The sequence below is a fragment of the Cynocephalus volans genome, chromosome 5 (assembly GCF_027409185.1).
Source record: "Cynocephalus volans isolate mCynVol1 chromosome 5, mCynVol1.pri, whole genome shotgun sequence".
Classification (NCBI taxonomy): Eukaryota; Metazoa; Chordata; class Mammalia; order Dermoptera; family Cynocephalidae; genus Cynocephalus; species Cynocephalus volans.
The window spans coordinates 132,617,449-132,630,652 of record NC_084464.1 but is presented as its reverse complement, the minus strand read 5'-3'; the positions used below and the strand labels follow the sequence as shown (position 1 = coordinate 132,630,652).

At 35.2% G+C, this 13,204-nt stretch overlaps 1 long non-coding RNA gene across 10 annotated transcripts in view; it reads right to left on the bottom strand.

Annotated features, from left to right (window-relative positions):
• LOC134378640 (uncharacterized) overlaps positions 1-13,204 on the bottom strand; it is a 151,486-nt gene that overhangs the window by 44,589 nt on the left and 93,693 nt on the right. For 9 of the 10 annotated variants that reach the window (XR_010023666.1, XR_010023670.1, XR_010023664.1 and 6 more), the window contains one exon: positions 6,224-6,417. This is a non-coding gene — a long non-coding RNA (uncharacterized LOC134378640). Of the gene's footprint in view, positions 1-6,223; positions 6,418-13,204 lie in introns of those variants that run through there. The other variant, XR_010023672.1, reaches the window with a different exon arrangement.

Below are 13,204 nucleotides of genomic sequence, written 5' to 3'. Positions count from 1 at the left end.
GAAAGGCACCCTTGGACTGGGAGACAGGAAGCCATGAGAAGTGATTCCAATTCTGTTGTAATTGGCTAGGTTATCAGGCGAGGTATTTTAGTTTCTGTGTCTTCCCCTACTAAGGAAGAGCTTACAAAAGGACTTTGAGAGTTCCACCCAGGTCGAGCATTTTATGATTCTGTGCACTTCAGCATTAGTTACCCGATAGCTTACAATGATGTCTTGTGTTCGGGGTTTTGTTGTTTTGTTTCTTTTTGTTTTGTTTCAGTGCTTGAATCCTCACAATACTGAGAAACAATGTTAGGTAGAAATTTCCCCCATGTCTTTAAACAAGGAGGCTAGTCTGCCTGCTCTCACAAAAGGCCTAGACACTGCTGCACTGAAATAATGTTTTCTAAAGTCAGAGCGAAAGCAAAAATATAATTGGCTGACAGACCTTGCCTGGGAAAATTCACAGAGTCCTCTCACATGCTTTTACGTTATCCTCCAGAGTGCCTCCAGTTCTATTTATTCTTCCAGCACTGAAATAACCCCAGCATATTTCCGTAACAGCTCAAGAAAGAGTAGCGTTTTGACTTCACCATGTATGGTTTCAATCCAGCTGTTTCCATTTTCACATCACGTGCTGTTCCCGAGTTGGGTTCTCACAGGCTGACCTATAGCCACATCTCCCCGAAAAGGGTCAAGGATGCTTGCTGGGAAGAGACCTGTGGAAATTTCATCCAATTATTTGAGGCTTTTATTCTTAAGTCAGCATCAAATAGTCTAGTATCTCTTATTGCCTGTTATAAATAGGTTCTGATGTCTATCACGTCAGCTCACTGGGAAAGAATGCAAAGTGTCCCAGGAATGAAATACTCAGGATGGTGATTCTGCTTGCTAAGAGCTATTTTATTTTAAATGACAACATTTTCCTTCAGACACATAGAGAAAGCCTGACATTTTTAGCCTGTGAGTTTCTCATCCTTAGGAATGATATTAGGTCTCACGAGAAAAAAAAAGAAGAAAGAGAGAGGAAGTTACATCAATGGTAAAAATGTGCTGAACGATACATTTCTTCCTCGGTTGGCCTTTAAAGGAACGCTCATTATTTTGACCCAATCTGTGTGGTCATGCTGCCTTCTCCAGGAACAAATATCATTTATGTAAAGGTCTGTTCAGAAGGGCATCTAGAAAGCCAACAGCATGAAGGAAATAGAAACACATTATAGAAAACACCAAGTTGGGCCCATAAAATTAATTTTAAAAGTCGCAGCAATAAAGTTTCAGAAAATGAACTTCTTCTTTTTCTCCCATACACGGAAATGTGAATGTGAGAATTGTTCTATATTGCTATATAAACAGATGATTTTTTTAATATATTTTTGGAATTGAAACATAATTGAATATACATATTTGTGGGGTACATAGCTGACTATCAGTATTTGTGTACAGTATGTGATGATCAAATCAATATTATTAGCATGTTCATCATAACAAACTGTAATTATTCTTGTGTCCCTTACCCAGTTACTCCCGAGCCCCCTCTCCTCCCCCATTCCTACCTCTAGTAACCATAGGTCTGTTCTCTCCTGAAAGTTCAACATTTTATTGTGGTCTTTCTCCCTTCCTTCCTTCCTCCCCTTTCTCTTCCCTCCCTCATTTCCTTCCTTCCTTCCTTAGCTCCCACTTATGAGTGAGGACATGCAGTATTTCTCTTTCAAATAGATCATTTTTTTCTTTGAGTTGAAACCCATCAATGTTGCTTACAAGAAGCAAATCTGTGAAGACAGTTACAATTGTCAAATTTTCTGGTTTACTTATTTGTAAAGGGGATTTTGAGGTTTGAATTTCTGAACCTAGAAATATTTCTCGTTCCTGCTACAGGATAAGCGGAAGGCACCTGATAAAATTTTGTGTGTCTTGATTGTGGTAACAAAATACTATTCTAAAGGGTTTACATGTCTTTGAAACTTAGATAACTTGCCTTTCACCAAGATCACCACATCTCAAACCTGACTTCTCATGACAGTGATCTCCAGTTTTTGTGTGGCTATGATTCTTTTTTTGACCTGAATCCCTAGTTCTGCAGTTGGGAAGTTGGATGCATCGTGCATTTCTGAATTTACACAGTTTTAATGATTCTGGATCTTTTGAAGAGTCTTAGAATGAAGAAATTTTGTTCAAAGGTGATGGTATATAGAAATATCTGGACACAAAGAAATGATGTTAGGTGATGTTTGATTTAAAATAGTATGGTAGTTCTGAATTCTAGTCTGGCCCATATTTAGAGTGCAAATCAGAGTTCTAATGGTGCCCCCAAATAGCTCATGTCTGTAACGTGTAACCAATGACATTTTTCTTGAAATCAGAAATACTAAATGTTTGGAACAATTGTACTGAGATTTTTAGTTGACTTATGGTCTAAGAAATATAATCCTATCTAAAATCGGGGAAACATAAGTGCAGTAGTAGTGTTTGAGTCATGAAAACATTTTACAAAACAATTTATTAAGATTTTTTGCTAGCTCAATCTTTGACTATCTCAGTCAAACCCTGATGACTTGCATACACAAAGGCTTTATTTCAGGCATTTGACATTTTCAAATAAAGTTCACAGAGTATCTAAATAAAGTTGTTTTTAAGTCAAATCTTCTAAACTGCTTTTACTTCTCCCTCCTCCTTCAGTGAGTGTCCATTTTAATTCCCATCCTTACCAAAGTTTAGCAAATATCCAAAGTGGCTATTAAAATGCTTATTAAGTTGACTCTGCTCCTGTAAGATGCATATACACGACTGACTATATTTTTTTTTCTAATTTCAATGTATTCTTTAAAGAATTTTTCTTGAGGCAGACTCATTTCAGCCTCTTGGCATTTGCGATGTTTCCCATGACCCTTGTCAATCTAGCTCTAAGAGGTTGCCTTTCTCCTGGCCAATTACTCACCAAGGCTGTGGCATTTGCCACCAAAATATTTGGGTAAAATGGAAATTTTGATCATTATATAGAGCATAATTAATCATGGCACTTGTGATGTTAATTTATGTGCCCATAGCATAATATGTCTAAAGAGTAGAATTAAAAGAAAACTATCTTGATCTACTTGCATTTAAAAAATACAAAAGCAGTTCAAAGAGCACCATGGTTAGAAAATAGAAAATGTGAAGGCACAGTTTTGAAGTGGCTCAGAACCATAACTGAGGCTTGGACTACCCTTACAATTTCCACATACTTAGGAAAAAGCAGAAATATATATCTGTAGTCCATTTTCCCTTGTCAAAGTAGGTGGAGATAGTTTAAAATCTGGACAACAACTCTTTTAGGTTTTAAATCAAGAAATCAAATACTTACCACATGGTACCTTACAATAAATGACAAGTACAATCAGGCACATCAGAAGGTACGGTATAAAAAGAAACATGGGACTATGAATAACATACTGTCCTTTCTAATTAGCATTAATGCAGTTCAGCTGCTAAACAAACGGACCTAACTGCTAATAATCAGATTACCAAGTTAAAAGAAGGTCACTAAAACATGCTTTTTTCCCCCACAAATACAGACATTTCAAATCAATGCAATTGCAAACATTGTGAGCCAGTAGAAAGTAGACAAAAATTAGAAAATCATGTTATATTAAAATTAGAGCAAACCCCAAAGCCCTCTCCTACTCTACACTTGGAATTGATGAGCTTTGATCTTAGTTTCAGTTAAAAACCACCATCTCAGGTAATTTCCCTTTTCTTTACAATTTAAACTTTCAAAAACCGATGTCAGGAATTTCATATCCTCTCTCACACCTGGAAAAGTGCTGTTTCAGACTTATAGGTTACCCTTCAGTTCTTTGCTCATTTCACTTTTTAGCTCTAAATGAAAAGTTGGGGAAAATATTCTCTCCAGTAAGAGTATCTTCAGCGTCCTCCTTGTCTGTCTATTTCATTGTGGCCATATAGTTTCCTGGATTGAAGTCACCCCAAGATGTTAAAATTGCAAAGATCTTTAAACTATGTTCTTTGCATGCTGAGAAGACAATCCACACAAAAAGTGTTTCCAAGTTGACATCTGATGGACAGAATGTACAGTAAGTTTCCAATTAGGAAGACAAAATTTCCTTTCAGACAAGTTTGGATATCATTTGGTTAAAACATAGGATTAAGATATGATAGGTCATAGAAAGAATTTTGACAAACAATGTTAACTTCTGAAGACCAAATAAAAGGAAATGGGTACAAACAGTGTTAGTAAAGGGGTCAGTGAAACATAAAAAAATAAACCTCTATTCTGCTAGCAAACAAATGATACTGCTGAGTACCTTTTCATGTGTTTAGCATTTTACTTGATATTGCAGGAGATTCAGAGGTTTTGACACAATCACTGCCCTCAGAGTTGAAATTTTGGGAAAAAAAATTAATCAACATAGAACAAGTAGAAATGAAATAAGGTTGTAACTGTGGCACTAACGGTATGTGTTCTAGGAACTCAGGGGAAAAAAACCAGAAGTCGGGAGTGGTTGGGGGAAAAACTAATGGTGGAGGAAAGAGTTGAGCTGGACTCTGAAGGTAGGTAGAAGCTGACTGAGCAGAACCAAGGGAGGATAGGAGAGGGGTTGTACAGGGAGAGGACCGGAATGTGCCAAGGCCATACGGAGTCCAACGTGTTGGGTGAGAGGAGCTTATTGAGGATAGTGGTTTGCGTGAAGAAAGGCTGCATGTTGGGAAGCAGAAGGATATTAGATGGGAAGGGTAGAGTGGAGTTATATATAATCCAAAAAGGTCTACAAACCTACGTGATAACTAATGAAGGGCTATTGTGATCTTTTTAATACAACTTATGCCATGAATAAGATAAGACTTTTTGAAATTTTTTGCAGGACTCTTAAAAATGTTACTCAAATTGGAGTTTGTTCTGGAAATTTTTCCAAAATTAATAGTTACTTATAACCTAAGTCCTAGATTTTTGTTAATAAATGGGACAAATTTTGCATAGGCCAGTATCCTAGTAACATAAATCTGCCTAGTACTGTAGGATATTTTATGGTGTTCCATAAAGCCTGTTGGAAAATTATTCTATATATACTCCCATAGAGGTTAAAATTATATATAGACTCAACATGAATGTACCTATTCACCCCTCATTCATTAATTCATTCTTTCCACATTTACTAAGCACTTTCTCTGTACCAAGTATTCTACTGGGCACTGAGGACAGAAAGAGAAAAGAAGCAGTCCATGACTTCAATGAGTCCAGAAGGAGAGATTAGCAAATAACCAGATAAAAACTGAGTGTGACAGAGGTAAAAGTCCATTGCAGCACCCCTTTTAACAAGGAAGATGGTTTTATTTTTAGCATCTTCTTATCAGAGATCAAAGTTATACAAAATACACAGGCATCCCAGGATGTCACAAGAATAGTGTTTCCACAAAAGCTACTACTCAGTGCTGGTTACCAAAATGTCACAACATCAAAATGCACAGAAGGTCTAAGCAGTTTAATCTGGCAGCCTCTGTATGGGCAGCGATGGTGGGCAGAGGGTCTGGAAGGAACGGAGGTGCCCTAGACACCTGTTCTAGTCTTGGAAGAAAATTATAACAATGGGATACGTGCTCTTCTGCCCCCAAAAACGCCTCGAAAATTTCTGCTGCAGCAACTGATGGACTACTGTTACCGTTAGTTTCACCAAAGGAGAGTAGGTCTAAATAAGTAGAGAAACTATGCAGTGTTATTCCTCTAGGCCCTCTCTGTCTCATTAAATGGAGCAACTTATGAAGTTATGGAGTTATTTCAAGGACCTCCCACCCTCATATTATCTTACCACATGGTTACCGAAAGCTGACATTTTAATGGACTCAAATCCTTCCATCCATTAAAGATAAAAACCAAAAAAAAAAAAAAAAAAAAAGCTTGAATGAAGATGCTTAGTTGAGGTAATGCACACAAGTGAAATTAATTCACACCAACATAAAATGGAATCCATCAACCACACTATAAAGGCTAGTATCAAATTTTCCTGTTTATACGAGAGGGGAAAGTTAGAAAAGAGAAGGGAATGGTGTAGCAGGAAAGGTCAAGAATGTGGAGCTGAGGGCTCTGAGAAGGAATACAAATTTCACCCACTTTATAGTTTGGTTTGGGGATGACTGTGAAACTACAAGAGCATAACTTGATGCTGTTTGTGCAAGCTGACCACTGTGTGCAGCTGCAGTCCTGCTAGTTAAGTAAAGATCACGTCATATGCAGAAATCAACCCTGCCATTCATGATTATACATATTTTATTTGCCTTTATAACAAAAGAGTATTGTTCCCTCAAGATTCTTTCCAGACAAAGAATAATGTTTAAAGGTGGGACCTCCAATGAGGACCACTTGTGTTCAAATCCTGGATCCTCCTCTTTCAGGCTGTGTGATGTTGAGGCCATAACTTGACTACTCTGAATTCAGGTTCTCATCTGCAAAAAGGGATAAGAAAAACACCAAACTCAGAAGGTTACTATGATGCTTAAAAGAGACAGTACAGAAGGGACTTCTTCTACATACAGAAAGTTCTAAATTCATATCAGTCAAAATTATATTTTTATAGAGGACTGAAACCATCATTCAAAGTCACTGAATTGACTTACCTGAAACAAAATTAAGCACACTCTGGTAGAAAAGAAGACTGAAAAACTTAGTAGTTATACATTTACATCATGTCCTGAAAGCTATTCTAATATATTTCGCACTTTTACATAATCCATGGGATATATATCGGTATCTAACCTTGGGAATCTCTGCAGAATGAGGTAACATCACAGGAAACTTTCTTGAGAACTTCCAGAAAGAGCTTCTTAAATATTTATGTCAAAGTACCCAAATAGTAGAGGAGATGAAACACCTAGGTTTTTGGGTTGTGGAAAAGCCCAAAGGGACCTATAAAAGTGGAAATTTCTTTTATGTCTCCTTTATGCATGCAATGTATTTCACACAAAAATATCTTGCCTTAAATATAGAGAGTGTTCACAAAAAATTCTAATAAGAAGGATGCTTCAGGAAGTTTCACTGTTAATCCTGGACTATCAACTATTGGCAACCTGGCACGAGTTCTCGGGGATTCAGTTATTGCAATCTGAGAAGCACAACAAAGGAGATACAAACAGAATTCCAGTTAGCACACTACCACTGAAATAGGTCACAAAAATTATTTACACAGAGTTGTGAAATAAGACAGGCACAGGAAGGATTAACCTTGAATATTCTGATAATTTTCAGATGTATCAACAATTTGGAAAGAATTAAAATGTGAGTGAGTGTATTTTTCATTTGCAGGATTTCTCCACTAACCGCAGTGGCCAAATGTCCAATAAGCGTATAGAAAGGTATGAAATAATTAAGCAACAGGGAGATGCCAATTAAAACAGCAAGTTGCCACTGTTCACTCATCAGAATGGCTAACATTCAAACAAACAAGCAAACAAACCTGATAACAAATGTTGAAGCAGATGTGGAGCAACTGCAGCTTTCCTATGTTGCTGATGGGAATGAAAAGTAGGATGCTCGTTTTGAAAAACTGCCAAAGATATATACGTGTACCCTAGCAGTTCTACTCATAGCTATACACCAAATGAAAATGAATACATATGTTCACCAAGAGATATAATAGAAATGTTTATAGCAGCATTATTTGTGGTAGTCCCAAATTAGAAACAACCCACTTGTCCACCGATAAACAGAATGGATATAGAAATTGTAGTATAGTCATAAGATATAACTAAAAATCAAACTACTACTACACACAAAAACCTAGATAAGTCTCACAAATATGATGTCATGCAAAAAAATAAAAAATCCATAGACAAAGAGTACATATTGTATGATTCTATTTACCTAAAATTCAAAAACAGGCAAAGCTAATCTATAAAGACCAAAGTCAGGATAGTGGCTATCCTGGTAGAGTTGGGTAATGCCTTTTAGAGAACATAAAGAGGTTGCTGGGGTTCTGATGATATAATACACATACAGAAAAATACACAGATCATAAATATACAGCTCTATGAATTGTTACAAATTAAACATGTATATTTAATGAGTTGAATATTTATGATTCATGTATTTTTCTGTATGTGTATTATATTGAAGTAAACATTTCCAAATGAAAAAGCATTACTCAACAAGAAAAGAAAAAGGAAAACGTCCGGGGACCAAGAAGGAAGAAGAAGCAGAGGGATAAATGAGGGTGGAAATTAATCTGCCCTGAGGGTATTTGCTGATCCCAGGAACCTATAAAGCACTGAATTTTAACTTAGATACTTGCAAGGTGATGAGTTAAAATGAAGATCTTGGCCATAATGTTGTATGGACCCTTCAGGGCAGGAGGCAGGAGAGGGTGTCTTGAAAATACTTGGAAAAGTGTCATGAAGACTTCTTAGTCTTTATCTGGACTTTGAGGAAAGATACAGATTTGGAGTTTAAAACTTAAAATTACCTGTAGGGTCAGAGAAAGCCCAGGATAAGGAATTAAAGAACTACTTTTAATGCGTAAATAATGTCCCAGGATAATGTCCAAGGGCGCTTGGTGGAAGCAAACAAAACCCTATCTGGAGGAATACACTCTCAGTTCAGGTTTTACAAAATTATCACAGATTCGATTCTGAAAATGAACTCAAAATACAAATTTTAAAAAAATCAAATGAAAAAACATTCTATCATATACTCTCAAAGTCATTCTTCCACTTATAATAAATTTTAAGTAAAGAAAATATAAGTAAATTTGACAAGTAAATTCCAGTTATTGATACATAAACCTTTATTAGATGTAGGTGGCAACTGTTGCATGTTATGTTTTTAAGTGATACATGGGAAACATTTCTTTTCACAGCTAAAAGTGAAAAAGATGAGTCAAATATATAGGAGATTGACACACTCATAACTGAAAAATTCTAGTAATATGGAACCTATTTATTAGGCATATAAAGTTTGGCAGACTGTGATACGTTTTGGCTGAGAAGTCAGATACCTGGCCAGATGAAACAGCAAGTTCATTAGGAAAATGACCATTCAGTAAAAGGTAAACCGATGTATTCTTGGTTCCCATACACAAGAATGTACTCATTATATTTTTAAACATGTGCATAAAACTTCTGGTCACTATGGAAAGCCACTCTGCATGACCCTTTCCCGCCCCCTTTCTATGCTAATAGGCTTGCAAACATCTGAGCTAGCAGAAAATGAGGAAAAAAAAAAAAATAGTACCAGTAAAGTTGCTTAGATGCTAGTAACAGACATATATGAACTGTTCTGTGTTCAGCATGAATAACCATAGATACACACAATGCAACACAGAAAACTAAAATTGTGCATTATAAAGATAGCAGGACTTCTGAGATGCCCAAACAGCTGCGAAGTACACTTGGCCACCAAGTTGTAACCTATTTTATACAGTGAGGTCTTCATGTTTTTTGTTCCATTGCTAATAATTCAAGATTGTGCTTGCCTTATACCTTTCATTTGCATTGCCTTATAACATACATAATTTAACTAAAATAACATCATTCTAAATAACACAAATAACTACTTTTTATTTTCCAAAGTTTGAAGATGTTTGGTGATAAAGCTTTCAAGTCAGGAATATTAGGTTTCTATCTAAACTAAAAATTATTTCTGAAAAATCTTATTTCCTTTTGTTTTTGATTTTTAAAAGTTCTTTCAATGTTTCTAAGTCTACAGCAAAGGATTTTGTACATAGCAAAAAGAATATGATATTTGAAGCAAAAGTAAAGAGTAGGCTTAATGAATTTCTCTTGAAATCTCAATTCTTAAAAATTAAACCTTAAAATTTATTAGAAAATCAATTTTAATAACTGTCAACCCAATCAATTTCAAAATAATTTTAGTCGGCTGTAAATTCAAACCTTCTCTCCTTTGCTCTAGTACTGGGTTAAGATTATGAGATTTTGAGATCAGTTGACCTCTGCCAATGTCTTACCCATTCCTTTACAAATTCATGTTAATTTCATAATTGTAGGACTAGATATGTCATGAAAAATTGTTCCCAGAAATTACTGTGTTTTATACAGACACATTGTTTTATACTACTTTTTCAAAGGACGGTCATATATAAATATCTATATACATATTCATTTTTCAAATATTCTGAAGAAAAAAGATTGCAAATATAGACCACAGACCCTAGGACTCAAATATCTATCTATATATATCCATATTTATAGAGAGAAAGCTATATACATAGATAGATATAGATTACATATAGATACACACACACCCAGAGAGAGACAGAGAGCACCAGCGCACTATTACCTAGGTATGCGAACATATCATACAATTGATATACAGATATACATCTTTTATTTGCTCTCTGATTGAGCCAGAACTCCAACATCTCTCTGCAATGAACAACCTCTGGCATCCCTGTTCATCCTGTGGCAAGAGATCCCTGGTAGGTCTCATGGAATCTTGCCCTATACAAGCCAGGCTAACCCCAAGCCAAAAATCCACGGTGAATCCTCACACAGAGTTTTGGTGTTCACCCTCTGTACAGCTCCTCTTCTCTGGTACCTGGCACTGAATTCCAGCTGCTTCAGACAGCCTCAAACTCCAAGCTCTGCCTCCAAAGCTCATCAAGACTGTGCCTCTGTTTGGGCTCCCACCCCTGTGCCATGGCAAGAACCTGTCCCAGGCAAACAAACTGGGGAAAGAGTAGAGCTTACATGTCCTGTGATGCCTGTATTTCAATGCTTAGAAACAGTTTTCTCACATACTTTTTTTAGTTTATAGTTGTTTTTAGCAAGAGGGCAGGTCCAGTACCAGTTGCTCTGTCATGGCTAGAAGTGACAGACTCCTGTGCTTAACTACTGATTTTATTTAATAGTAATAGGAATATTTAGGTTTTATGTATCTTCTTGAGTCAATTTTAGAAGGTTGTGATTTTTCAGGAATTTATCCATTACATTTAACTTTTCATATTTCCAAGCAAAAAAATAGCTCATAGTATCTTCTTGTTTTCATTTCAGTGCCTGAAGCATCCATTAATTCCTAATTTTTTTGTGTGACTTCTCTCTTTTTCTTGATCAAGTTCAGCAGAGGTTTGTCAAGTTTATTAGCCTTTTCAATGAACTAATCTTTTCGTTGTGTTGATCCTCTATATTGAGTGTTTCTTTACTTTTTGAAAATTATTTTCTATTCTTATCTTTATTGTTTCCTTCCTTCTATTTTCTTTGGGTTAATTCTTCTGTTTTTCAAGACTATATATAATTCATTAGTAGTTCAGAGTCACATTTTTGACAGTATGTGATTGTTTATATGAAAAGTCAGATTGACCCCAACTGGATATACTGTTCATGAGAACAGAGACATTTGTTTATGTTTATGTTTTCAGTGTCTAACACGTGCTTAGTACATAATAAGTCCCTGAATAATATTTGTTTTGTTAAGGATCTAGAACAATACATTTTAATGTGATTAATCCTTGGGAAAATACAAACAAAGCATTTGGTGTATGTTGCAAAATTTACTCACAACATAGTCTTTAAGAAATCACTGGGGTTGTTCAAAGCCATGTTATAAAATAAAATAAGGATCAATTTTGGTTAACTCTAAAATCATTGTTCATGTCAATGGACAGAAGCAAGAGTGTTGAATTTTTTTGCAATATTTACAATTTTCTCTAAAATATCTTGAGAGTTCTTAAAAGGTAAAGCAGTTAACTAGTGTATTTTAAATATTTTTTTCCCTTCTAGCGTTCCTACTGATGTCATTTAGATCTGTGCACAATATCTGACAAATTGGCACCCACAAGTAACTTTAAAAAATTAAGAAATAATTCATCTTATGAATAGGTCATTCAATAAATTAATCTGCTATCATGATTGATTATTGTTACTAACAATCAGATTGTGATTTTTACAAAAAGGCTTTTATAAACTCACCGTGAATGTTATCTGTATGTGGCCTAGTTCATCCTTACATCAAGCACAATGTAAAAATAAAATTATTCATTTTTTAAATACTCTGAAGAAAAAAGATGGGAAACATAGACCATAGACCCTAGGACTAAAATATCTTCTCTTGCCAATCTCATTTATAAGTCCTCCCATCCTTTAGCTACTAATGAACTCTTAGATATCCAGTATGGACCTAGGTAATCATATGGATCATTCAAAGTTCTGAAAGTTTTGAGAACTGTAAAGACCTAAGAAGCAAAGATACTGGGCTTTTTTTTTTTTTTTCTATTCAATATAAAACCTAATAAGTGAATATTTAGATATCAATTTTACCTTCTACTTATGTTTTATTGGAATAATATTAAAGTAAGTCAGAATTAATTAAAAAACAAAATTTTGAGGGCCTTCTTTGTGACAGGCACTGTATAGATACATTTCCTTAAGCATCCAGAACCATGCCTGGTGGCAGAGACAAATCATTCAAGGGCTGATTTACACTTACACAGATTACCCACAAATACATACAATATAATACAATGCAATATACACTTCAGATCAAATAGCTTATACGACTGAAATTGCCTGATTTCAATCTATTAGGAAGGGCTATTATGAAAGATCATCAAGTGTGAATGAAGCACGATTGGTTTGGTTCTCTTCTGAAGTCTGTAATGAGATTTCACTGATGCTGAAATAACTTTTAAATCTCATGTTTCACTAAACATAGTTTTCTTGGAAAAGAATTATAAAAATACCACCTCCCAATTTTATGTGCTTCCATGCTTAAATAAAATGCTGTTATGCTAGTATGTAACCAAGGCTGTACATGAAAGGAACAAGGAGACAAAAAAAAAAAAATCATATGAACCTGAAATAGTCAGATAATTCCACATATTCTCTAAATTATCTAACTAGAAACAGCCAAATAGTTGCTGAGCAACTACATGGACAGCTCTGGTAGTGAACAAACATCTTTCTGGGGCCCTGACACCTCGTAGAGGAGACTAGGAGAAAATAGCTCAGTAAGATGAATTGCTGAAATCTGAATATGTAACTGGGTTAGTATTTTTTTGACTCCTTTCTACAATTTGGTTAGACAAATGCTTCTTTTCCAATTATAAGTGTGAAACTAGACAAAGAGAAGCTCAAAAATTCACAAACCCTTGGTAACGTATGATGTTCTTTTGTTTCTATGATTCTTTTTTATAAAATGTATATTTATAAATTTAAACTATGTTAATATATAATAAAGTGTAATAATAAAATAGAAAGATATCCAATAAAATACTTCTAAAGCAGG